The 26139-nt window shown below is 47.7% G+C and overlaps 1 protein-coding gene across 4 annotated transcripts in view; it reads left to right on the forward strand.

Moving 5' to 3' along the window:
• KANSL3 (KAT8 regulatory NSL complex subunit 3) overlaps positions 1–26139 on the forward strand; it is a 1222374-nt gene that overhangs the window by 1135381 nt on the left and 60854 nt on the right. The window lies entirely within an intron of this gene.

Raw genomic sequence — 26139 nt, forward strand, 5'->3', positions numbered from 1 at the left:
GGAAAGTGGGGAAAGAAGGATGGATTGTTTTGAGGGTTAAAGTTTGGCGGGTACCTAGGAAGGAGATTTTGTCCAGTATTAGGGGTTTTATTGCCCTCCTGGGGGAAGTGACGAGGGAAGTTCCCTGGGTTAGCTGCTGTTTGGTTGGATCCCCTCCCCGCCCCCCATGGGCTGGAGGAGTCCACACATAACCCAGGATGGGTCTATTCCCCTTGTAGCGTGGGCTGATGTAGTCAGGGGAGTTAGGGGTCCCATTTGTGGGGTTGCCTCCCTGGCTCCCTGCTTGAGACTGGCCCGAGGGCCTTCTGGGTTTGGGGTTGTTTTGATTCTGCGCGGGCAGTGTTAGTCAGAATCTGATGCAGTTCCCTTGGGGGACCACTGCAAGAAGATTAAGACCACAGGAGTAAGCAGTAAACCCAATCCGTAGCAGTCTGTACCACCCAGATTTACCTGGTAGCTGTGGCTGAGCAGTCAGACTTCTCTCAAGAAGAGTTAAGCAGTATACAGAGGATACACAATAGGGCTAAAAACACAGTAGAACAAGCAAACACTGACCAGGGATTTGTATCAAAAGTATATAATTTATTTAATGCACACTTTAGGAAATACACTAGCACTATTTATCAAAGCAAGTTCAAAACACAAACAGAAATGTATTCACACCTCCCTTAGCAATTACTAGACAAGTCTAAGGGCCTCATTACACGGAAGGCGGTGAGCCATGGCGCTATTAGCGCCATGGCTCATGCCGGTAAAATACCGGCACCGCCTTGGCGGAAAGGGGATTTACCGCCCCATTCCAAGGTTGGTGGGGCGGTAAATCCCCCTTCCGCCATTGCCCTTCCCCATTCCCATTTCTGCCCCATAGGGCTCTATGGGAATGGGGAAGGCGCTAATTACGGCACCGCAATTTTGCGGTGCCGTAATTAGCTCTGAGGTCCCTTAGCGGGTTGGTTTTTAACGCCTGCAAAAAGCAGGCGTTAAAGCACCAACCCGCTAAGGGACCTCGTAGTAAGGCGGTAATGGTTAACGGTCACCGTTACCATTAACGGTGGCCGTTAACCATTACCGCCTTCCGTGTAATGAGGCCCTAAGTCTAAACACCACTTTTTGTCAAAACAGCGGTGAGCGCATAACTTAGATGGCACTCCAATAATTAGGTTAAGGGAAGAGAGAAAGGCAGGTCATAAAAATAAAACAGTTCCCAACACTTTTGAGACAACTTCAAGTTACTGAAGGCAGGGTATACTGTAGAGCCAGCAAGGCGAAATGTGCCCAAGATCACACGGTTTAGCAATGCATTCAAGTCTTTGTAGAAATGTTCAAAAGAGGTTGGGGTGGTTCAAAAGATAAAGTTAGAAGGTCTGGGGGCCAACCCAGTTGGAAAGCCAAGGATTTAAGGGTCATCTTGGGCAAACTGAAGAAAGGGAGGCCAGGTGGAACACAGTACCTTTAAAGTTGAGGAAGCTCCAGCGGTGGCAGTTGTTCCTGGCAGTGGGTGCAGTTCGTAGTTTCGACCAGGGGAAGAGAGGATCTCGTCGAGGAGGAAACTTGGAGTCATTGCACTGCCCAGGGAAGAAACCGGCCACGGAGTTAGTCGGTGAAAAGGTGCGTTCCTGGTATTCGCGGTCACAGTGGTGCAGCTTGGCTATCCGGCCGCCGGGGTGCCTGGCACGGGCGATTCGACCGAGATGTCCTGGAAGCGAACTGGCGAACTGGTTGATCCCACCAGCTCAGAGGAAGAAGACTCTTTCAGCAGAAGATCTTCTCTTGTCGTCGGGAAAGTGGTGAGGTCATTGCAGCAGGCTCAGCTTCTCCCCTCTTCGGATTTCTTAGGTCCTGTGTCGACTTCTGAAGTTCCAGTCCCAAAAGCCCTGCTTTTTTGCAGAAAAACCCCCATTCAACAGCATAGCTGTCGCTCATACATGCTAAGTGTTGAGCCGGGCGGCTCACCACTGGGCCAATCAGAATAGAGTGCGACTTGGGTTGCTAAGGCAACGCAGTCCAGGGAGCCAATTCCCCTCCCCACACATCCTGTGGAACCCAGACAGAGTGGCACCATTTGGAGGGCTTCTGTGGAGAAGCCCGCCAAAAAAGTGGAACAAAGGGCTCGACCTTGGTTAGAATTACATAGACGGACACGAACGCCATTTTAGTAAAGAGTTCTGGCAAAAAGACCCAACCGTGGATTTAATATTAAATAAATAAAACCGGCTGTATCTTTAACATTGCACCAAAAAGTGGTGCGTTTAAAATCAATGGGAAAATCCCATAGGAAATATTCCGTTGGGAGTCCCCCCTTGACGAGTTTCTGGCTGGGGGCAGTGGACAGTGTCCCCCTTGGAAACAGACCCATGGGCAATCAAATTAACCCCTTCCAGCACTTCCACAATATGATGGTTTGTACTGGTTCTGTTCACAATTTTGGACTAGTCAAGTCAATGGTGACTTTACATGCCCTGGGAGACAGTAGTCGTCCCAGGGTATGGAGTCTGTTTGGGAGTCACTATGACACCCCTGTGTTACTGCACTGAGGGTGCTGTGTAACATATACACAAAAACAGATGATACCCTATGGAGTAAAAGACCCCATAGCCCATAAGCACACAAAAAAAGTCAGACATACCTCAAATCATGCCTAAGAGTGGGAGGAAAAGAGTCTCACTCTTAGCAGGAGAAAAAAACAAACCCCACTAGGTTTGGGAAATTAGCCTTATAAGAGAATTCTCCCTAAGAGGCAGGTTTTTAGGCCCCCCATCTCTAAATCTAAAATGGGGGCAACCTTCACCTCCGCTACTTTAGCAGCAGCAGGGGTGTTGGTTGTTTTGGGGCTTTTGGGATAATTTTTATTTTCCACTAGCTTTTGCACCTCATAAATGCGTGTAGCTTGTTCAATGACTCAGTCTAGTGATCTTTTTTCGTGAAAGTCCCTCACTAGCTGGGTCATGATATACTTAGGGAGAGCATGGAAGAAAGTGTTTACAAATTCTTTGCTGTCAGTGCGCACCCTTAGTGGTCTGCGCAAAGGCGCGTTTTAACTCTTGAACAAATTCTTGGGGAGCCTGGTCTTCCCCACATTGCAAGTTATAGGCTGCCTTGCGAGCCTCCTGAGGATTCCTGTGAATAGAAAAGTGTTTCAAGATGGCCACCCTATAGGTGGACCATCTGGAATGATTCTGATCCTCCAGCCCCGCAAAGAAGCTGGAGTTCTCGGGGGGGGTTGAGTGTCCCACTTTTACATATTGAATACAGCTTTGGCTATACTTCAAATGGAAAGTTTCCATCATTTGTTCCTCTTGACCTTGTTGGCTTTTTTAGTTCGGGTGACCCTGGTCCACTCATCCTCTGACTCAGAGGCACTGCTACCAGAGGTGCCTGCCTGGTCTTCTAGGCTCTCCCGGATTCTGCGAGCTAGGGAATGGCTGGCAGAATGTGAGGGCCTAGTTTCTTGAGTCCTGTGGCGCTCAGAAGAGTGTTTTGATTCTTCCTTGCTACCAGGATTGGCGGAGTACCCCCCCCCCCCCCCTGTCCTAGCTGGGAAGAGGTTTTCAGGATGCCCTTAGTGGGCCTACTCTCATGGAGTTCCCCACTAAATGTTACCATCTGGTCTCTGGGTAAATTATATTTTTGAGGATCCATTTCTCTGACCCTCCCCTCATTGGAGTCTCCCTGATCAGAGCAGATGGCCTTAGCACTTGGGAACCCATACACAGATGCCCGCCCATCCATTCCTGGGAGGTGCTGATCTATGAGCCCCATATTTCTCATTGGGTTGAAGTCTGCCATCCCCGTGGCCCTTGGCTCATGTGCGCCAGTGGACATGGGGGTGGCAGAGTCCAGGGAGCGGAAGAGATGAAAGTCTCTGGTACTAGGGTTCCTGAGATTATGCTCGGGTGTTTCCCTCTCCCAGCGGACCTCATCTGTCTCAGGCCCTACTCCCTGTTGCCATACAAGAATCTGGCTCTTTTGCTCTTCTTTCAATGCCTTACTAGTCTCTATTAGTTGTTCCTGCATAGCTACCTGTCTGTGGAGCCTGTCATTTTTCTCACAGAGAGCCTCGTCTTTCTGTGCTTCCTGGGTGATTTTGGAATATTGGGCCAATTATTGCTGCAGGAGGGTTACCTCCTGAGTCCTGTCCTTACTGGCCTGGTCCTTCTTTGCGAGAGCATCTTCCATTTTCCTGACGTGCTCTAACAGTTTTCCGTGGTCTTTTTGGAGTTCACCCAGTCCCTGAAGGGCCAGGTGATTTTTTTTCCATTTTGGCTTTTAAATAACTGACCTCCTGGTCTAAGGTGTCCCTTTCCTGAATGAGAGTACCCCTCTGTGCAGCCAGGTCATCCCTTTGTTTTTGAATTGCACCAACTTTCTGGTGCTCTTCTTCAAATTCTGTCTGGGTGTCAAGGTCTTTGAGAATTAATTTATTATTTTCTTCTTTTTCTTGGTCTAGGCGGTTTTGCAGGGTAACTATCTGCTCTGCACATACTCTATTGTCGTTCAGTTGCTGCTCTAGCTTTTGTTGGCTCCGTAGTAGAAAGTCCAAACTTTCTTGGCACCCTTTTTGCAGCGCCAGTAATTTGGTATCCTGCTCTACCTTCTCCTGCTGCAGGATATCCAGATCTTTTTACTTTTACCAGGTACTGTCTGGTTTCATTTTCTGATTCTAGTCTCTTTTGTAGCCTTTGCTCTGCAGAGTCCAGATCAGTTTGGGCTTTTTCTAGTGATTGTACACGCCTATTTACCAGATCTAGGTTTTCGGCATATTTTTCCTGTATTGCTCCAATATGGAGGTACAGATGTGCCACTATTCTGGCAATTTTACTTTGCTCTTCCTTTTTCTTAGGGGCCATGTACAGTTCACTCAGTGCCATGTGTAATGGACCCTGGTCCTGCCATATGTCTAATCCTGCGGCAGTGGTTTGTTCTTTGATTTCCTGCAACCAAACATTCTGATCCTGCTCTGCCCATTCACCCCAGACAAATAATTTGTGCAGTAGGTGTTGCCTTGCCATATTACTTTCTACTGGGGTCACCATTCCGGAAATATTAATTTCCTTTCTGACTTACAGGAGTTATTTTATTTTTTGCAAACAGAGCAATTCCTTATGGCGTTCCTATTGAAGGGTGCTTTTTACAGTGTAACACAGTGTGGTAGCCCAACAGGGTTTATGTACCCCGTCAGTTAGCACGCTGTATTAGACTGTCACAAGTGGAATGTCTAATTCAGAGATATCGTGACGAGCCCCCAATCATGTAAGTGATTTCAATCCGGCACTTCACTTAAGTTAATGGCTAGCGTGTAATGCACAACTGAAATCCTTATTTAATTATGTGTCTATAAATTCTTTTATTCTGAAAGATGTACCACTTATATCACGCCCATCTCTTGGAAACACCCCTACCCCCCACCCCCCCGTCACACTGAATGAGGAATCAGGCTGGTTTGCAAAGTTAAAATATTTATTTATGTATTTCACAATATAATCACATTATATTTAATGGGTATACAATAATCACCAATGGGGTGATGTCACACTAAGCAATCACTTTAATCATAAGGAGTAATAATGAGCAAAAACAATGCAGCACGGAAATAATACTTTTGCGAGTATTTTCAAATCAAATAGCAGTGTGGTTACTATTTCCCCCAGCACACCCCTCAATCCCCCCAATATGCAATATGAAGAAATAGAAAGAGAGAGAACAGGTTTCAGGAACGCAGAACTCAAACAAATGTCAATCCCAATCACCCCCCCCCCCACCCCCAGCAAACACAAGAGAGAAACAGGAATGATTGGCAAACTGTCAAAATGGTTTTAAAGTTGGCTTTGAATGGGATGGGTAAAACACTAAATGTGGTTTAAATGGCTGAAATTGTTTAAATTCTAATGGGAGCCGCTTTATATGGTTGCAGACAAACGCTAGCAATAATTTGACACCAATGAGCAATGTGCAAACTGAAATTTGAGGTCGGGTGCAATGAAAAGCTATTTTACACGTTCTAGATTTTGCCAAAATGAAAATTTGCGGCAAACTTTTATGCGCGCGATAATCGCGATCATGGGAGAACTTTTGCTACTAGCATGAAAATTGAAGAAGTTATGGACGTTTTCGTGGAGGTCGTATTTTTTAGATAGAGGCAAATTGTAAAACAATGATGCGCTTTTAAAAGACACAGGATTTCTTTACAGTAGGGATGGACTAGGAAGAAGCAATACTACACAACGGCACCGCCACCAGACCAGGACGCCTCTGGATCAGGTTTTTGCCTGCCGAGACGCTTGCCTTCTTCAGAAAAATATATATCAGCGCAAAGATCGGTTTAACACTACTAGTAAAGAAGAAATAATAGGAATGAGATAGAGTTCAGGCAGTTCAAAAGTAGTCTAACAATGCAGTTCTGGATATAATAGAGGATGGGTTTGGATAGGGATGACTATGGACAGTACATAGACTGGTGACAGCCCTATACTAAGGATACTCACTACATAGGTTTGAACAGGACCGTCAGGAATTCTGGTCCGTAAAGATCAGGGATTCTGGTCAGAAATTCTGCTGATCACACCGGACCGGACTGGACTGGTCGGCAATGGCTCTGGTTCACAGCTATCTGGTCACAGCACGGCTCTACTGGGTTGGGTCTTTGGATTCTGGCAATAATTCTTAGCAGGAAAGCAGTACAGCACAGCCAGGCTGTTCTTTGGTTCCCCTTAGATGTCTGGGGTAAATTCTGGTTTCTGGAATTTTCAAGGCCTAGCTGAGAATGGTTCAGCTATGGAAATGGGCCTTTCTGCTTGCCAAGTTTCTGAAGTGTGGAGCAGGGAAGATGTCAAGTTCTCTTGCAAAGTGCTCCGCCAGCAATCGGTTAGTGGGTGAATCTGTGCATCTCTGAGTCCTCAGCTGTCTCTATTTATGCATTTGATAAAGGGGTGTGTATGCTGAATTATCCTAAGCGCACCCCCTTGGTAGGCTATTGGCTAGAGTCTCCCCTCTCCCTTGATTGGAGGAGAAAACAGGGTGTCACCATGATGATGTGGGTTTATGATTCAGGGAATCCTCCCCTTGACATTTGAACATGAAATCTACTTTTAGTATAATACATATTTACAATTTTACAAACTGTATAACAATAACATATCTAGATCACACATTTTGTGGAGCAGATGCACTTTCAAGCCCCGTCGCGGTAGGATCTTGGGTCTGGATTTGACAGAATTTCGCACTTTTTGTGCGGGACACAATATGTAGTTTGTCCACAAATGTGTACACATGTGCGCATTGTATCTGGGCATAAGCATGGGAAGTTTCATGCTTTTGACATAAATGCATTTGGTATAAAACCAACAATTTCTACAGTTACGTCCCCGAACATAGCACAGAGTTCTGGCTCCTCTTAAAATGTGCAGCAAAGATTTCGGTTCAGAAGTCCGGGGTTTACATATTTTTTACAATTGTCCACAGTCAATTATCAGTCTTTTTAGAAATATACTTTCTGTCCATTGTGAATCAACAAAAGTTGTCTGCCCCCGCCTCCTTTTCCTCCTGGCAGGTCTGAAGCAATCTGCCACCCTTCCTTCTAGGAGAGGCCATTTTTGACACTTCACAATCTGCATATCCTTTCAACCAGAGACAGTCCACTGTGTCCTTCCCTTAGCAGCCCAAGTGCCCCTCCCCTCTTAATCAACACATGAATGTGAGTTCCTGGCCTAGAGAGTAGAAGGGAGGTGCCTTGCCCAGTGGGGGAAGTTGTTTGTGGTTTTGGCTTGAATCAGGCTTACTTTAAAAGTCATTTTGTTACATTTTTCTTTGTTGAAAATAAACTTGCAATTTTAAAACAAACATCTAGAACACTGATTCCAGACTCTAAACCATGAAGTTTAAATAGTTGCAACCTAGGTTACTCTTGATAACAGTTCACTAGATCTTAATGGTACAAGTTTACAGTTCTAATGCAGGCTTTTGAAAATGGTGTCCAGTCGAAGGGTTGAATGAAAGGGACCGAAATACAATTGGGTCGGGTCAAAAGGACCTAAAGCAATAAAATCGAATGCTTTTTTAAAAATGTATATTTATTTTGTTTGGTATAGATAACATGTGTTGTTTTGGCCAAAAAACAGGGTTTTGGGGGGGACCCCCCCAAACAAAATGTACATTCGATTTTTTTTGTTTTTGTTTTAGGTCCTTTTGACATGAACCAATTGTATTTTGGTCCTTTTGATTCGAACCTTTCACCTATAACCTTTGAAAACAGCATTCAGGCAGCCGCTGGTACTGTCCCCAGATTTTGACAGCTTTCACAGGCAGGCAAATTGGCTGTGGATGTTTTTGTGACCAATTCAGGTTTCCAGGATATTGCAATTCCACAATGCGTTCTTGACTTCAGTAAAATGTGACACCCCGTAAGAACATTGGATGTTTGCGGGTGTTTAGGACCAGCATTTCGTATTTTCAGCAAACAAGAAAAGATTTAACTGCAAGATTTCAGATTTCTTTCAGCAAGCACTGCTTTTCATCTGTGCTCCATTTTTACATGTTGGGCAGCCCAATGACATGTTTCAGAAGTGCGGTCTCCATTCCACCACTGACAACATGCATGGTAGATTTAGCAGCCATCTTTTTGTGCTTGGTAGAGCGCAATTTCCTTAGGTTTTGGCGCGCATGAGGTTTTCACAGCCATTTTGATGATTCTGGTGCCACCAGCACACAGTGATGCCACAGGGCAGAGCATCCGCGGGTTAATGCATCCCACAAAGCCTTTGGAAGTGTCCCTGGACCACCCTGTGGACTGACCAGCTCACTGTATCCATTGCGGTTCCGAGTTCATCCTTGGAACTTGAGGATATTCAACTTGAACAACAAGATGCCTGCTCCTGCATTTTCAGCCTTCTTGCATCAATCCATCTGTGCAGGACCTGCTCCTTTGTTCGTCCCTGGAAGATTGCCTGTCGCCGCCTGACTGTGGTGACTCTCATTGCAATCGGTCTTCTTCGCATCCCGAGGTGTCCCGGGGCCATCCGCACTGCAGGAGTATTACTCTTTTCTTCAGTGGATTGCATTCTCCAACAGATTCCTCATCTTGATTAATAGCTATCTAGCGTCCGCTGTTTAGACTAGGGGCATAGGATCGCTCGAAACTGACTCCACCCCCACCCTACCCCTCGTATACAGCAGCACCATTACTTGACAACAAATGTGACGTCGATGACCGTTTAACAAGACTCACTATGCCCCCTTACCTACCGTTTTTTCAATTTCTCTGCATGCTGTTCGGCACATGCTCGTAGTTGATATAAACGATTTAAATTCTACGTCAGTATGTCATGCCTAAATCGTCCTGGTTTAAACACTGATATATGATATGAAATGTATAACGCGCCTGTGCACAAGTGTTTCTAGGTGCAATAAGACCAGGAGGGGGACCAAGGGAGGAAAAGGGAGGACCAAATAACGATCTTACTAGGCCTTGTGTCATTCAGATCGTGCAGGGAAGAGGGAAGGGGAGCAGTGCCAAGGGGAGGGGAACGAGGAGGAAGTGCAGTTAACTCACAAGTTCAGCCAGCGGGTGCCTCATAAGTGCAGACAGAAGGGACTCTGGGGTTGCAGATACAGACCCTTAAGTGCTGGTGAACCTGGAAGGAGTGCAAGGGCAACTGGACATGCTGGAGCCTGGGCCCGAGTTCATAGGGTGACCAATGCGCAGAGCAGTCATGTGCATCAGCAGGGGAGAGGAAGAGAGAAAGCAGAAGCGAAAAGGAAGGTCTTGTGTTGCTTCCAGAACCGAAACTCGAACTGCAAGGACCGCAACTCAAAAATGTCTGTCAAGGACCCGCACACTATCTGCGTGTTGTGCCTTGGTGTCGGGCATGATGCAGAGCAATGTGGTTCTTGTCCCCAAAGGTGGGTAAGAAACGCTCAGCAAAACTGGCATAAGGCAGGCCACACTCAAAATTCCTGGCAAAATCGCCTCTACAGTCATCGGTGCCCAATATAGGAGGGCCTACTCCTGAGAAACATTAAGAGGAACATACCACAAGTCCAACTCCCATAATGAATCTCTCCACTCCTCATTGTTGCACAAGAAAAAACGCGGACACGATTCCTATTAGACGAAATGGGTAAGTCATACCCAGCAAAGGTGCATATAGGCATTAGTGGGAGAACTTCAAAAACCAAATGCTAAAGTTTTTGTTGAAAAGGCCTTGGCTAGTACGGCCTCAACGTCGCAGCTGGAAACTGTTACAACCGTGCCCGGTCCGTCCGGCACGAAGGCAGCCAAGTCAGGTTGAATGCCCTCAAGTGAGACCCCAAAGGAGAAACCTCCCCCGACACCATCGGCAGCCTCCTCAGGCCAAGGAGCCCCTTGTACGGCAGAGGGACTGCAAGATCAAAGTTTTGTACCGGCACTCGATCTGTGCTCTTTGACTCATTGTGGTCAATTTTTGACGAGGAGGGTGACCGGGTGCCATTTGGGTTTGAGCTGAATGTGGATTTGCCTTGGATCCATTACCTGATTTTTTTATGGCGGCCCAGGCAGGGTTACTGTAACTGGCGGAGGGCCATCACGTAGTTTAGACACCACCTCTGCATGTGGAAATCTGCCAACTCAACCCATACGCGCACCTGAATGTCTAATACTGCCATGCAGTTGAGAAGGTTGTTGTGGCCTTGGGGCTTGGCGTACTGTCAAAACCAGTGTCTCAGTACGACCTCACCGACATCCTCGACTGTAGACCGCCTATTGAGAGGGCTTTACCGTTCAATGCTGTCATAGAAGATCCGGTCATGACCTTGCGGCTATGCCCTTTCTTAACTCGGAGGTCACAAAAAAATAGAAGTCATCAAGAGGCGACCTTCCGCTTTTGACAACGCACCCAAACCCTGAAGGGTTGGTGGATTAGGCCGCAGTGGTTGCGTCCAGGCTCTCCACGTCTACCTCGAACTTCCCCATCAACAGGGACTAAAAAAAAAGTGGATACTTTGTCAAACATTGTTTTCACCTTAGGGACCATGGCTCTTAAAGCTGTAAATGCCTCTTGTGCTTTCGTAAAATTCTCCCATTTCTTCTGGGGCACCATTTCAGAGACATCTCATCTCCCAGAGAGGCTAATGGCAAAGAAATGTCCTGTCAAGACCGCCAACAAGTTTGGGCACGGCAGACTGGGTCATGCTATGAGCACTTTGACAGTCTTGTGCAGGTATGTGTATCTGAGGTGCTCGAGTTGAACCCCAAACGTTCAGTCAAAGCTGCTGGACCTTTCCTTCGACGGTGAACAACTTTTTACCCCCAAAGCCTACGAGTCACTAGAGAAATTCAAGAACTCAATGCTGACGGCTAAGTTGCTAGGGCTGGCAATGCAACTCCACGGCATAATTTTGCCTTTAGCAGGACAGGGTCATAGGGGATACTCCACATTCCCCAGAAGGGTGCAAGCACCTCGGGCCAAACAGGGGCAACGCAGGTTCCCATGGCCAGGTAAAGGTAGAGCAGGGTCAAGAGAGTCGGCTACTGCTGTAGCGTTGACGGCACATCAGAAACCTCTTTGAGGTCTCCCCCATGCTTAGCCAGTTGGAGGGAGAGTCTCCGGGTTCTTGGCAAATGGAAGGAAATTACTTCTGACGCGTGAGTTATTCAGTTGATCGCGTGGGGATACAGCCTGAAAAGACCTCCAGACAGACCTTCACCACCTCCTGACAGCTGTCCCAGGAGCTTCCAGAAGAGCTGCACACCCTTCTTTTCAAGGGAGCAGTAGAGGTGGTCCTGGGCTCTGGTTTCTACTCCTGATACTTCCTGGTTCCCAAGAAAGAGGAGGACTAGGTCCTATTCTGGACCTCAGGGTTTTGAACAAATTCCTGAAGAAGGGCAAATTCAAGATGGTGGAAATTCTGCTGGCTCTGCAGTTTCAAGACTGACTGGTGTCACTGCACCTTCAAGAGGCCTACTTACACATGCCTGTCCACAGGAAGCACAGGTGATTCCTAAAGTTTGTTGTAGGGGACGCGCATTACCAATTTAAAGTTCACCCTTTTGGCTTGACCGCCACACCCAGGCTCTTTACCAAGCTGATAGCAGTATTAGCAGGCAACCTCATGAGAGCCAGTGTTTTTGTTTCCATACTTAGACAAATGGTTGGTTGAAGCAAATTTTACTGCACCTCAAGGACACCGGTTTGCTACTGCACGACTTTGGTTTCTCTGTGAATTTACAGAAATCCCAGACCTCACCAGTGCAGGCTCCAGTTTATCGGACCAGTCTTGGACACCCGCAAAGGGAAGGCTTTTCCTCCCAAGGAGAGAAAGTCATCATTGTGGCACACAAGGTCAGTCTCTTCCAGATCTCCAGCATTCTCCCTGCATCGACTTTCCTGAGCTTACTGAGCCTCATGGCATCCTGTATTTTCCTGGTAACGCAGGCGAGACTCCGAATTAGATCTTTTCAGTAGCTTCTCTGGAGTCAGGGGTCCCAGTATTTTGGCAAGATGTCTGATGTCCTCCAGGTGTCTGTGGTGAACAACCTAACCTAATGTACCGACAGGATGAACATGTTGGTGGGAGAACCTTTCTGGGCGCCATGGCCAGAGGAGCAGGTCGACGCGGATACCTCGCTGAATTGCTGGGGAGCTCATTGCTGATATCTCCAGAGCTGCAGCCATTGGACCCAGAAGGAAAAAAGTTACCCTATCAATCTGCTCAAGCTGCGAGCAGTCACAATATTGCTGATGTCTTTTGCGCTTTCTCTGCAGGGAAAACATATTGGTGGTAACGGACAACACTGTGACCATGCACTACCTCAACAAGCAGGGATCAGTGCTCCTGTGCAGGGAGGCCATGCAGCTGTGATTCTGGATTTTGAAAAGCATCTCAGCCTCTGCAGCTCATCTAACGTTGGTGGAGAATAGGCTGGAAGATGCTCTGAGCAGGCAGATTTTGGTCTCCAACGAGTGGGAGCTATGCCCGGAAGTCATTTCGGAGATCCTCACCCAGTGGGGCTCCCTGACGTTAGACCCTTTTTGTAATGAACACCACGAAGTGTAAGCAGTTCTGTTCGAGGCAATTGCCCCTGAGGGCGGCAATGGAGGGTCGCATTCTTGGTGGAGTGGATCTTCGACCTCCATTATGCGCTCCCACTGATACCAGTCATCCCTTCGATTTTCAGGAGGTTGCAGGGATCCAGGGCTCGCCTGATCCTAATGGCCCTGGACTGGATGAAGAGGATGTGATGCCCGGATCTCCTGTAACTTGCCGTATGCCCACCTATGTTTTTGAAGCGTGTCAGGGAGCTTTATAACATAACATTGTTAGATTGAGCAGTGCTCTATACCCTGAGGACCAGAAAAAGCAAGATCAGAGAGATGGGGTTGGGGGCTCAGACTAGTGTGGTGTTATCACACTATCACACACCACAAGCCCAAGACTCTTTTTTTTTTTTTTTTTTTCTTTTTTCTTCGTACCCAAGTGGAAGCGGAGTCCTATTCAAAGGTACCCAGAGAGGAGGGAGAATACCCACGCAAGTTGGTCCAAGCAAGCAGCTAAACACAGGTATCCTTTAGTGCAGAAAGAAGAACTGAGCACCTGCACACTGTAGACCCCTCAAGACATGAAGGGTCCAATGGCTGGCAAGGGCTATGCAAGAGATTTTGTAGGACAGTATGCAAAGTATGACCAGAGGACCCTTGCTTTCTAGAACAGGGCCTACACTTTTGGACACAGGACCAGATGTCTTTCTAAAGCAGAGGGTAAATTGTATGGTTTGACCCATCCGGACACCATTCATGATCTTGGAACACTCCCTCTTTTGGTTCTCAAGGTTCGAAATTGAGATTCAACAAGCAGTCGCTAAGACCAGCTCCTGGGTGTCGGGCATCACCCAGTAGGCAGGAGCTACCGAATGGGGGCCAGGAGTTACCAGAGATGCTCCTTTAATTCTTTTCCATTTTGTATGAACCATTGTGTTTAAATGTGCATTAGATGTGTTCCAACTCTTCTTTATTTAACATTCTCAACTACTCAATGTTTGTTACATTTACATGTTTGGAAGGCACCAGTTGGCTCTAGGAAACAAACAGTTAGCTCCTGGTAGCTGCTGGTTTCAAGCTAACCGGGCTCTACTATGCTAGAAGAAGCAGCTAAATATCTCCTAGCTCCCCTCAATTTAAAACCGTGTGTTCTATATATCCTGAAGGACATTCCTACACCTCCAATGCCCTTAATAAAATAACTACCCTCACACTTAGTGATTTTGTATTTTGATGACTCCTTTAAGATATTTTCTTCCGTTTGTCTCCAAGTTTATCTTCTAAACCCCTCCTTTGTTTACATAGTTAATGATTGATATTCTGAGTCAATCACGCCTCTGATCAAACCTGTGGTGATCAAACACTACATTTATTTGCTGCATCAAGAGGAACACTTGACACATGCATTTGAAATATCCTCTATTCGGGTATTAATTTGTCACACCTTGGGACTGGCTGTCTAGTATCCCAACCTGAACTTTAAATCTGCTATAATACATAGGAGGCGTCTTCTACCTGTTGCTCTTTTGTGAAGGTAGCCCAACTTCTTCTACCCAATTTAAAGATATAATGTGTATGCAACTGTAAAAACAATTGGCATCTCATTTGCCCCTTATGCAAGTAGGGTCTTGGGCAGCTGATTTAGGTTTCCATTGAGCTTTTGATGCCATCACATAATGTTATGTTGCCACTCCCTGTAGCACAAATCCAATTCTAGGGAGAACATGATTGTTTTAGGTCAATAAGTTGTCTGAAGTGGCTACTCTTCCATATGAATCTTACATTTAGCCAGAACATTCTGAATTGAGGACAACAATGTACTGCATAATCCTCATATGGTGACTGAACACTCCAATCCTAAAACATTCAAACTAGTATACTTGAGGTTGTTTCTTATGTAAGCAGTATCAAGAGTTCTCCTAGCCATCTACCCAGGGAAGATTACTCTTCCGCAGCTGTGCTTGAAGTGGCGATAACCAAAATAACATCTTTGCATCCTTCTTTTCCAAGATGCCAATAGCTCTTTTCTTACTGGCAAATGTTGATGTGTTTCAGGTCCTTAAAATGGAAAATTTCTAAGTGACCATTTGCTTGATTGTCCTGTTGATGACAAGTAGTTTTGTGACCCAACTTCACACCATTACATTTCCAAGGCTTTTGTCGGTCCAGTTTTAGAGGTTTTGCTGGGACTCACAAACAAGCTATTCATGTGAAGTTTCATTTTGAGCTGAAGGCACAAAAGTTACAAACTTTGTGTTCCACTGGAACCTAGGATTAGAGCCCATGAAAAACAGAACAGGAATTTTCTCCATATCCAGACGGTACAAAACAAATGCTAACCTGATTAATACATTTTAGGGAGTCTCATCTGACCTACTGCCAATGCTCTCTTAGAAAACTCTTGTTTGGTTCTACGTCACAGGGGTGTCTCATCACAGACATGAACATAGTGGATGCCAACATGCCAACCTTTTAACATAAAACATGAGCTATTTCCGGACACAACAAGAAGATAGTATGATAATGCCCAGAATGTGACTATACTGCAATTTTACTGAGGATACAACCATTTTTGTTACCAATCCCCCAAACCCACATGGCTGCTTGAAGGGGACTGTTGAGATGGATTTCCAAAATCAACACTGGTGTGGATTTTGGGTGGACGGCTTATTATTGTTAACAGGGAGACACTGGGGATTAGCCACACCCAATCAAAGTAAGGTAGTAGAGTGGCAAAACTTAGTCTCAGGAGGGCTGAGAGAGATCTAGAGCTCCAAAGATTTCACACCAAACACCATCAATAATTCTTTTTTTTAAACTTTTCTTTATTGGCATGGCAAGACAACAGACAACCAACACAGTGCACGAGATATATACAGTTGCAGGTACATGGATGGCTATATAGTGCATGGGGAATACAAATGAAGGTAGATATTCAGTTTTACAGTTCAGTGAGTCTCAGCAATGGTCTAGTTCACTTCATCTGGAGGGGGGGATGACAGGAGTTCTAAGTCCTCCTTGCTGTTCAGATAGCTGCAAAATTCAGTCCATACATTCTTGGGGCGAGAGGTCAGCGGGAGGGTATTGATGTAATTCTCCTCACATGTTTGAGTCCAGGTGAGGGCCCTTAGCCACATCTCAAATGAAGGGGGGAGCGGTGCTTCCAACACTGTAATATGCATTTTTTGGCCACCATGGTGGCGACATTCAAAAACGTGGACACTTTTCTTAATTCGGGCTTATCCCACAGGCCGAACAGTACAGCTAATGGTTCAGGAGAGATGTGGGATGCTGTTATTTCAGAGAGAGCGTCTATTTTGGCTTTCCAGTATGGGCCCAGTGCGTCACAAGCCCAAAACATATGTATGTGATCCGCATCTGTAGATTTACACCAGGGCAAGTGTGAGCCTGGCTGTGTGTGAATCTGCCCAACCTGTGCGGCGTGTAATATAATCGATTCAGGAGCTTATATTGTAAACACCTATATCTGGCGTTTAAGGAGGTGGTATGGGTGTGTATTCACATTTTCCTCCACATTGCATCAGTGATGGGCAGGCCCAGCTCACCGCTCCACATGTCACCTGCCGTCTGTAGCACATCCTTAGGGTTGGCCATCAGCATTTTGTATAGCGAGGATATTATCCCTCTAGCCCCAGCCGAGTTGGTTATATAGTGGATCTCAGGCGAGTCTGGGGGTTCGTCGGGGTATGAGGGCCACCAGTCACGGACTACTGCTCTCAACCTGAAGTATTGTAATAGTTCCAGCGCAGAGCCGGAGTTACCGGGACGCCATGTCTGCGGGGTGATAAACTTCCCTTCAGGGTATAAGTCGGTCAGGGCTCGATATCCCAAGTCATACCAGTGTCTCATTAGGAGTTTGTCATGTGTGGGGCTGAGGCCTGGGAACTGCCAAATGGGCAGCCATTTGTAGTACGGGTGGTGGCCAGGTTGTGTTTGTAGTATTAGTTTCCATGGTTGTTGCCGCTAATGGATCAGCCGGGGCATCAGTATGAAATGTATGGTGGAGAATAAGAGAAGGTGTTAACTCCTTCACTTGCTAGTTTCCCGAGTTTCACCTGTGGCGGAGGATCGGTGAATGTATACCAGTGTGTGGCGTGTTGGGCTTGCGCGGCGGTCCAGTATTTTGCGAAGTCAGGGGCAGTGAAGCCCCCATTCTCGTATGGAAGAGTCATATGCTGCCACTTCTTACGAACTGCGCCAGAGTGCCACAAAAATTGGGCGCATGTAGTGTGTAGATTTGAGGTATCTTCTCCCGGGCCAGATCGGCACATTAACAAAGACGTAGAGCAGCTTAGGGACAATTATCATTTTGATTAGGGACAGTCGGCCCGATAAGGAGAGCGGGAGGTTGCACCATTTCGACATTTGGGCCTCTGCAAGCTGCGCCGTAGCCACGTAGCTGTCGGCCAATAGTGAAGATTTAGTGAAAGATACCTGAACCACGAGGTATCTGATGCCCTTTGGTGACCAGCGGAGGGGGAATTCACATGCTAGTTGAGAAGTGGTCGGCGTGAGCGGGAAGATTTCAGATTTGGTATAATTTATGGTGAAGCCCGAAAATGTGCCGATTTTTGTTATGTCCTGTATAATCGGGTCCAAGTGGACAGCCGGGTCTCTGATATAGAGCAGTACATCATCTGCATACTCCGGGGTGTCACGCAGACGTATACCTTTACTTGTATGTTTGTCTCTGACGTTGTCAGCCATGGGTTCAATAGCAAGTGCAAAAAGTATCGGGGAGAACAGACAGCCTTGACGGGTGCCTCTATGGAGGGCGAAAGGGGCTGAGATCCTAGAGTTGACAGGGACTCTGGCTACGTGGTTTGTGTAGAGCAATTTGATATATGATATCATGCGTGGGCCGATTCCCATTTTGTGAAGTACAGCCCACATATATTGCCACGACACCATGTTGAATGCCTTCTGGGCATCGAGGGTGACCGCTACGGCACTTGCGTTGGGGTCAATTCTGGACATGACATTGAATAACCGGCGGATATTGGGGGCTGTGGATCTGCTGGGTACGAAACCACTCTGGTCGGGGTGAACTAAGTGGGTCATAATGGGGAGGAATCTATTCGCAATAATCTTAGCAAATATTTTCATGTCGTCGTTGATTAGAGACAGGGGTCTGTAGGAGCCGCATTCGTCCAGCGGTTTGCCCGGCTTGGGAAGGACAGTTATGAGCGCTTTGTGCATGGATTGGGGTAGGGTGTTCAACCTAAGTGATTCGTTCCACACCTCTAGGAGTCTGGGTGCCAGGACGGCGACATGCTCCTGATAAAACTCTGAAGTGAGACGGTCTAGGCCTGGTGACTTGCCCTTCGGACAGTTCGAGATGGCTGTGGTTATCTCGTCGAGGGTGAATGGAGCATCAAGCTGGTCGCGCGGGAGAGGAGGGTCATGGGGATTTGGTCTAGGAGAATGTCTGTCTTGTGGGCTGTGTTCTTGCTGGGGGCCGTATATAGGGTTGTGTAGAACGCGGTGAATGTCTCGAGGATGCCTTGGTTGGACCAGCACAGGGCGCCCCCTGCGTCTTTGACGCAGTCAATGCGAGTCCTGCCACCCTCTGCACGGACTAGTCTGGATAGCGTCCTCCCCGGTCTGTCCCCCTCACCGTATTTCCTGGCTGCTACAGGACGGGCATGGTACTGTATCTCCCTCCGGGCGTGGGCCTCAAATGTTTCCAGTTCCACTCTAATCTGTGCCAGCGTGGTCGGGGAAGGGGCAGAGGTGTACTCCCTCTCAAGTTCTTTTAACTTTGCTTCCGATTCTGCAAGCTATTTTTTAATGAACCCCGGCTTCTCTGGAGATGCACATCCCCCTGATGAAGACCTTGAATGCCTCCCAACGTACCTCATCAAATGTATCTTGTCTATTATTGCAGTCAACGAAGGTGTTAATGTCTGCCAGAATTTCAGCTCTGAAAACTATATCTTGGAGGGCCTCTGATATGAATCTCCAGGAGGAGCGGGGAGGCTGGTCCTGTCCTAGTGTAATGCGCAGTGTTACCGGTGAGTGATCCCAAAGTGTGCGCGGCAATATCTGATTCTCTGTGGCCTTGCCCACTATGCCGCCTGATATGAGAAACCGGTCTATCCTGGACAGGCTATCATGTACCGATGAGTAAAAGGTATACTCTCTCGCCTGCTGGTTGAGAACTCTCCATACGTCTTTAAGACCCAGTGTGTCTATGTGTGCATGTAATCTATGGGCCGCACGTGATGTGGCTCTACTTGCGGTCCCGGATCTGTCCAGCTCATTGTCCAGAATTAAGTTCATTTCTCCCCCTCATGTGATAGGAACACCAATATAACTTCAGGAGTATGGTGGTGATTGTGTCAAAGAAATCTGGAGCGTTGAAATTAGGGGCATATGTGTTCACAAGGAGGCATTCCATATTGGCGAGTGAGCAGTGAAGGATTACATATCTGCCCTCGGGTACAATGTGACTGGTGCGCAATGAGAATTGGACTGATTTGTGAATTAGAGTGAGTACCCCCCTGGACTGGGTTGAATACTTTGTATAGTACCTATTGGTGCCCCAGGTCGGGGCAAGGTATGTCGCTAGGCGCCCCAGGGCATGAGTTTCTTGAAGGAAAAGTATCTTAATTCCATGCCTCTGGGCATAGGCAGTTATCCTGCGGGCTTTGGTGAAGTTACTCAGTCCACGAATATTCCATGTCATGATATTAAGTGACATAGTGCCGCATTATGGGACATCCCTGCAGTAGTATTCATTACCATTCCATAGCTTGCGTTCACCTGCTGTACAGGTATATTGCGTTGCAGTCATGTACCTCCCTGCCATGCCATTTTCCTTTAATCCAAACCCAACAGTGCCTCCCCCCACCATCACTGCCCAACCCCAGCATGCAGTACAGCCCCCCATCCCCAAACACAGGTGCCACCAATTGAACCGACTCTCTCCGGGAAGTGAAGGTTGGAGGGCCGGATCCAACGTGGGTATGCCCTCATCCCAGCCCAACGGGGGCCAACCATTAGCAACAACCAAATTAAATTAAACATTGCAACTGCAGCGGGTAGCGCTGATGCCATGCGGCCGGCATTTTAGGCATGATGTAGGGCAGCAAGTGCTGTCCTGGATATGTTACTACGGTAAACAGATTTTGCAATCTGCCCCTGAAGCCAGAGAACACTCTCAAGCTGGTCAAAACTGCAGGAGGGGTAGAACACATGGCTAGCTCCTGGTATCGAGAGGGGAGAATGGCCAGTGTATACCATCCAGGAGCCAGCCTGCGACCCAAATGCATGTGATAGGGAGCCATGTTTGCTGAGTGGACAAAGTCAAGTTGCCATCGACACATCCTAGGTTAAGGATAAGTGGGTATGATAAGTCTCCCTGAGCCACGCTGTTCATGATTAGTTGTCATTGGCGCGGTCGTCTCTCGGACCGTGAAGCGGTATTTGCAGCTCGATGAATTTCACTGCTTCGTCTGGGACAGTGAAGAAAAGTTTGCCATTGTGGGTGATTTTGAATTGCGCCGGGAACAGGATGGCATACGGGATGTTGCGCTCCCTGAGCAGTTTCTTAACGCCAAGGAATTGACGCCTCTCCTGCTGTACCGCCAATGAGAAGTCTGGGAAGATTCTAATAGTGTGGGCGTCAAATCGTAAGTCTCCCTTCTCACGCGACAGGCAAAGAATGAGGTCTCGTTCGCGGTAATTGAGTATCTTAGCGATGATGGGCCTGCGGCTGTCGCCTGGCTTAGGGCGTGGTGATAGGGCCCGGTGAGCTCGCTCCACTGTAAAATATGGTGAGAGGTCCGGATTATCCAGCAGGTCTTTGAGTAGTTTTTCTACTGCGTCTTCCATTCCCCCCTTGAGGGCATTTTCGGGAACTCCGATAATGCGCAGGTTTTTCCTACGGGAGCGACTCCAAGTCATCACATTTCGCCTTAACACTCTTCATGTCATGCGACAGGGAGGCCACAGTGTCTTGGAGCGTGTGTATTTCGTCCTCATTGACGGAGCATCTATTTTCGGCCTCAGTGATCCTAGATCCCGCCTAGTCCACCCGAGTTTTTAGTAAGGCAACATTTGCGTTAATGTCGTCTAATTTTTCATGAAAGGAGGTGACATTTTTTGCCCATAGATTCCATCAGCGTGGTGAGATCTGGCGTTACAACCCAATGGTGAGGGTCCGGGTCAGGTTCCTCCTGTGAAGATGACGTGTGGCCCGGCTCAGCCCGCGGAACCGCTTTAGTGAACTTGTCCATAGTACCCCCCTGGGCAGCTCCCTTGGATCTACTAGGCATTGCAGCAAGAAGAAGCCTGGGTATGGTGCCAACACACTGGTGGAGAGGATGGTGGTGTGGAGGGCATTAGCCTCGGCGGGGCCGGAGGCCTCCCGCCAATGTCTCAGCGTCAGCAGGATGTGCAGGCTGTAGCGGAGGCAGTTAGTTGCGGCGAGGCTGCAGTATGATGTGTCGTGCGAGTCGCACAGGGGCAGCCAGGGGAAGCTGTGGATTGTGGAATATCGCTAATGAAGCGACAGGGCAGTGATGGCTAAGGCGCGATGTCACTTCACGTGCTTAAATTGCTTGCGTCTGGTCAGCCATGTCGGGCAGGGTCCGCAACCATCAGCACTGGAGGTCTCCGGGAAGGAGGGGTGGGGGGGGAGCTGCTCACCCGTAGTATGTAGTGGCCATATGATGAGAGGCCACGTCGAGGCGGGGGGGGGAACACAGCAAGGAGCGGGCCTCATTAAGCACACGGGTAGTCTGTGCAGCACAGGTTGGACAAAGCCTACATGGGTTTATGTTCTGATCCGGGGTGAATCACACAGGGGAGCAACAGAGTCAACTGGTCCGGCCCTGGGGGGAGGGGGGGCTCTGCATATGATCAGGGATTGTGCCACCGGGTCAGTGGAGCTGGTGGTACACACAGGCACACGTGACAGTGGGCAACAACGGGGGGGGGGGGACACTGCGCACTTCCCCCTGCTCCTCACCTGGACCGCCGCGCGGGCGGAGCAAGCCTCAGAGTCCTCCCAACTGGGCAGCAGCCAGTCCGTAGCCGCAAGTATAGTGTCGATCGCAGCAAAGAGCACGGCCTCCCAGTACGGGGGGGGGGGTGGTCCGCGCTCCAGCCAGGTGGGGGAAGCCGGAAGTCAGGCGAGCGCCGGGCCCGGGTACACACACGGCCAGCAGCCGCCAAGGATGTCATATCTGGGTCCCTGAAGGTCGTATTGAGCCCAAACCTGCACAAAACACGCCCTGCAGTGTATACAGTAACTCAGCAAAGCGATGATGTTAGATAGAGAAAGAGACCACAGATGTAGCCGGATCGATGCCTGAGCCGCACGGAGCTGAAAAAGCTTGGCAGCCATCTTGGGCTGCTCCACAGCGCCACCCTCACCACCATCAATAATTCAAGTTAGACGGGCAAGTACAGGCATATACAATGGTTTATTAGATATTTAAAAATACACGCTGAGCAAATGAAACCTCTACTTAAATATATTCACAAACTTCATGCTATACAATAGATATAAACATTCACCATTTGGAGAAGAAAGCATATTCTTCAATAACCAGTGAAACACAGATAAGTACTTATATGCATGCAATTCAGTTTAGGCACTTAAAACAACCACATAATAGTTCCCCTATCACGTAATGAGCCCAGCCCTGAGATGGTTTGGGGCCTTGTGCCCTAGAGTAACCGGTTCCAAAAATATATTTCACATGTGAAGAGATTTGGACGATGGCAGCATTTCTACGACCACAAAGTCAAAAAGGTAAGTAAAGTTCAGGTAAGTAAACTAACTCAATTCCAGCCACTATGGTAGGCCTAGGAAGGGATCTTTGAGCAGGGATCCACCAACGAAAGTCATGAAAGAGTAGTTATGGGGACAGGATTTTACACCCATGTAACTCGGTGCAGAGGGGGGACAGAACAGATGGAACTTATGCTCCGGACTCATTTCTCGAGAGACCACTGCTGAGATTCCTGATTCTGTTGGGGACACAATCTTTTGTGCTTCGTCCAGTCAAGGAAGGTGCAGGGGTTGCGGGTGCAGATGCCACTTTTCAGTGTGGAATTTCTTTTGGTCAGCGGCAGTGCTTAGTAATCAGTTCCAGACACCTTCATGCTGAAAACCGAAGCAAAGGAGAAATGACTTACCAGTCATTTTCTTTCTATGGATTCTACTCCCGCAGATTCCTCGTCTTGATAGAATGCTATCCAGCATCAGCTACTCAGAATTTCTTTTTGACAGGGGCCTATTGCCACTCGAGATCGTCGTCAATGACTCCCTCATATAAGGCCGGGCCATTCCTAGACAACTGACGTGATGTCGATTGCCATAAATGACGCACTGTGCCTATTACCTCAGTCCCCCCCCCCAGGGCACAGCCTGCGAGAGGAAACATGCAATGATCGGAAAGGGCATAAAAACAACAAACGACGGATGTTTGCTTACCTTATCCCGTCAAATTGTAATCTTTGAAATGCAAACCAAATCACTGACCCTTCTCGCAGATGTGATTGCCACCCAAAAAGTAGTTTTCAATGTGGCAAGTTTGATGTGAGCTGAATGCAAAGGCCCAAACGGAATCACCATCAGGAAGGTGAGAACTAAGTTCAAATCCCAATCAGAGACCACAAAAGTCAAAGGAGAGAAAGAATTAACCAGGTCCCTCAATAAATGGGCCACCACAGGGTTGGTAAAGAAGGAACCCTGTTCTGGCGTTTTTTTGAATAGGGAAAGCGCCGCCAAATACCCCTTCACTGTGCCCACTTGCAGGCCTGGGTGGGAAAAGGCCAACAAAAACTCCATTACTGAGGAGATGGGACACGACAGGAGATCCACTTGCCTTCCACCAAGTCACAAACTTTCTCCATCTGCATGTGTAAAGGGACCTGGCGGATGGTCTGTCTGCAGCCAACAGCATCTCTTCATTGAAGTCAGTCTTTGTACCTCAGACTCTCTAGCGCCAAGCATGGAAGTTGAAAGACTCCGGGTTCAGGTGAAGCACATTACCTCCCAACTGTGACAAGAGATCCAGCCTCTCAGGAAGCAGGCAAGGGTCCTCTGGTCATACTCTGTATAGTGTCCTACAAAGTCTCTTGCATAGCCCTTGCCAGCCATTGTACCCTTCATGTCTTGAGGGGTCTACAGTGTGCAGGTGCTCAGTTCTCCTTTCTGCACTAAAGGATACCTGGGTTTAGCGCTTGCTTGGACCAACTTGGGTGGGTATTCTCCCTCCTATCTGGGTACCTTTGAATAGGACTCCGCCTCCACTTGGGTACTAACAAGAGAGTCTTGGGCTTGTGGTGTGTGATAACACCACACTAGTCTGAGCCCCCAACCCCATCTCTCTGATCTTGCTTTTTCTGGTCCTGAGGGTATAGAGTCCTGCTCAATCTAACAATGTTAATGGAATATAGGGCCTCTGACTCCCATCAGAAACATTTCTTTCAAATGAATTGTGTCCTCCCACGTATTTCTCATCTTTAGATATGTTGTCTGCCAGCTTTGCTGCTGCGGAAAAAATAATTCACCAGAGGGAGCTGTGTTTGAGGCCGCGGAGTTGTAGTCCCTCGAGGGATGGAGGGGGGAGCCAACTGCTTTGTGTCACGAACGGCGCATCAGGTTTTTTCTCGATGATGTTCTCGTCATCTACTCCCACCACACCCAAGACAGGTTTAAAAAAAAAAATGTCAGAAGTGTGGAAGGAAAGTGTCAATAACCGACCCCCATTGGAATTGCCTCTGGTGTCTCAGCTCAGACCATCGGGTTGACGAGTGCGGTTGCTGTCAGGCCATGTCCAATAAGGCTCTTAGGGAACGTAGAGGTTAGCTGGCGGTGAGGGAGGAAACTTACAAGTCTTCTAAAAGACAAAAAGATTCAGATGAATCTAGTCGAAAATCTCGACATGGGTCGAGGAGGTCGAGATCTAAGTCGCTCGAGGAAATCCTCCTCGTCTTTTAAGAAGTCAAAAAAGCGACGTCACAGGTCTTCTTCCTCCTCTTCCTCCTCTGAGAGGAGAGTGACTTATCCATCCAAGCACGATTCCCCTGAAAAATGGAAGACCTTTAGGGCTTTGATGCTTACAATATTCGAGAAAGCAGCCCAGACCCCCTCGAAGATGCTGCGTGGAGATCATGCCTCTACCCACTCTAAAAGTGACAGAGGGAGATCAAAGACTAAACACGCCAGAGCCAAAAAGAGTCGAGAGTGTTATGAAGGGAAAGTTCTCCGACGCCTCGTACTAAGAAACGGAATAGACATCGGCGTTGAAGTTGAAACTCGACTCGACACAGTCGACGACTACTGCGTCGAAACCGCTGACATAAATGGCATCGACACCTTTGACTGTATCGAAGCCTCCTTCGAAAAACGTCGAAGCCAGCGTTGTCTTTACCGAGGCATTCTTTAATCCCGATACCCAAGTCGACGCCATTGCCCATGCCTAAGTCGATACCAGCCTCTTTACCTGAAAAAGCTTTCCATCCTCAACCTAGACAGGAATTTTCCATATCCATGTCATCCATTTTTGAAGAACACTCTGAAGAGGATGTCACTTCAGCTGGAGTTAGGTTTGGAACCAGAGAGGTCCCTGAAGAGCTAGTGGACCCGAATTCCAAGGCAACAGATCTTTGACTGTCTCCAAAATGCCAGTGGCCTAGACACTTCACCTGAAGTGGAATTTGAGAGACCAGACGCTACAGATCATGCTGATCCTAGTTATAGAAATCTCATGGAAAGGGTCATTGATTTTTATGGGTTGGAAGGCAGCTTCCCCAACTTTCGACCAGAATGACATGACGGACATCCTGAGTGAAGGTCCTCTAAAAGATCCTGTTCTTCCATTCCATAAAGCACTTCAGAAGAGGGTGATGGTAAATTGGAATACTCCTGATTCTATTTCAGCAGTAAACAAGAAATGTGTACCAAAATACAGGCCATCTTTATCAGATCCGTAATATCTATCTAAAAATCCCTCCCCTGAAAGTCTAGTGGTTCAAGCTGCAACCTCCACTAGGCAATCAGCTTACCCCTCAAAACCACCAGACAGGGATGATAAAAAAAAAGTTGATGCTTGGGCCCGGAAAGTGTTTTCTTCGAGCAGCATGGCCC

The sequence above is a fragment of the Ambystoma mexicanum genome, chromosome 10, assembly GCF_040938575.1.
Source record: "Ambystoma mexicanum isolate Mex_15411 chromosome 10, UKY_AmexF1_1, whole genome shotgun sequence".
NCBI lineage: Eukaryota > Metazoa > Chordata > Amphibia > Caudata > Ambystomatidae > Ambystoma > Ambystoma mexicanum.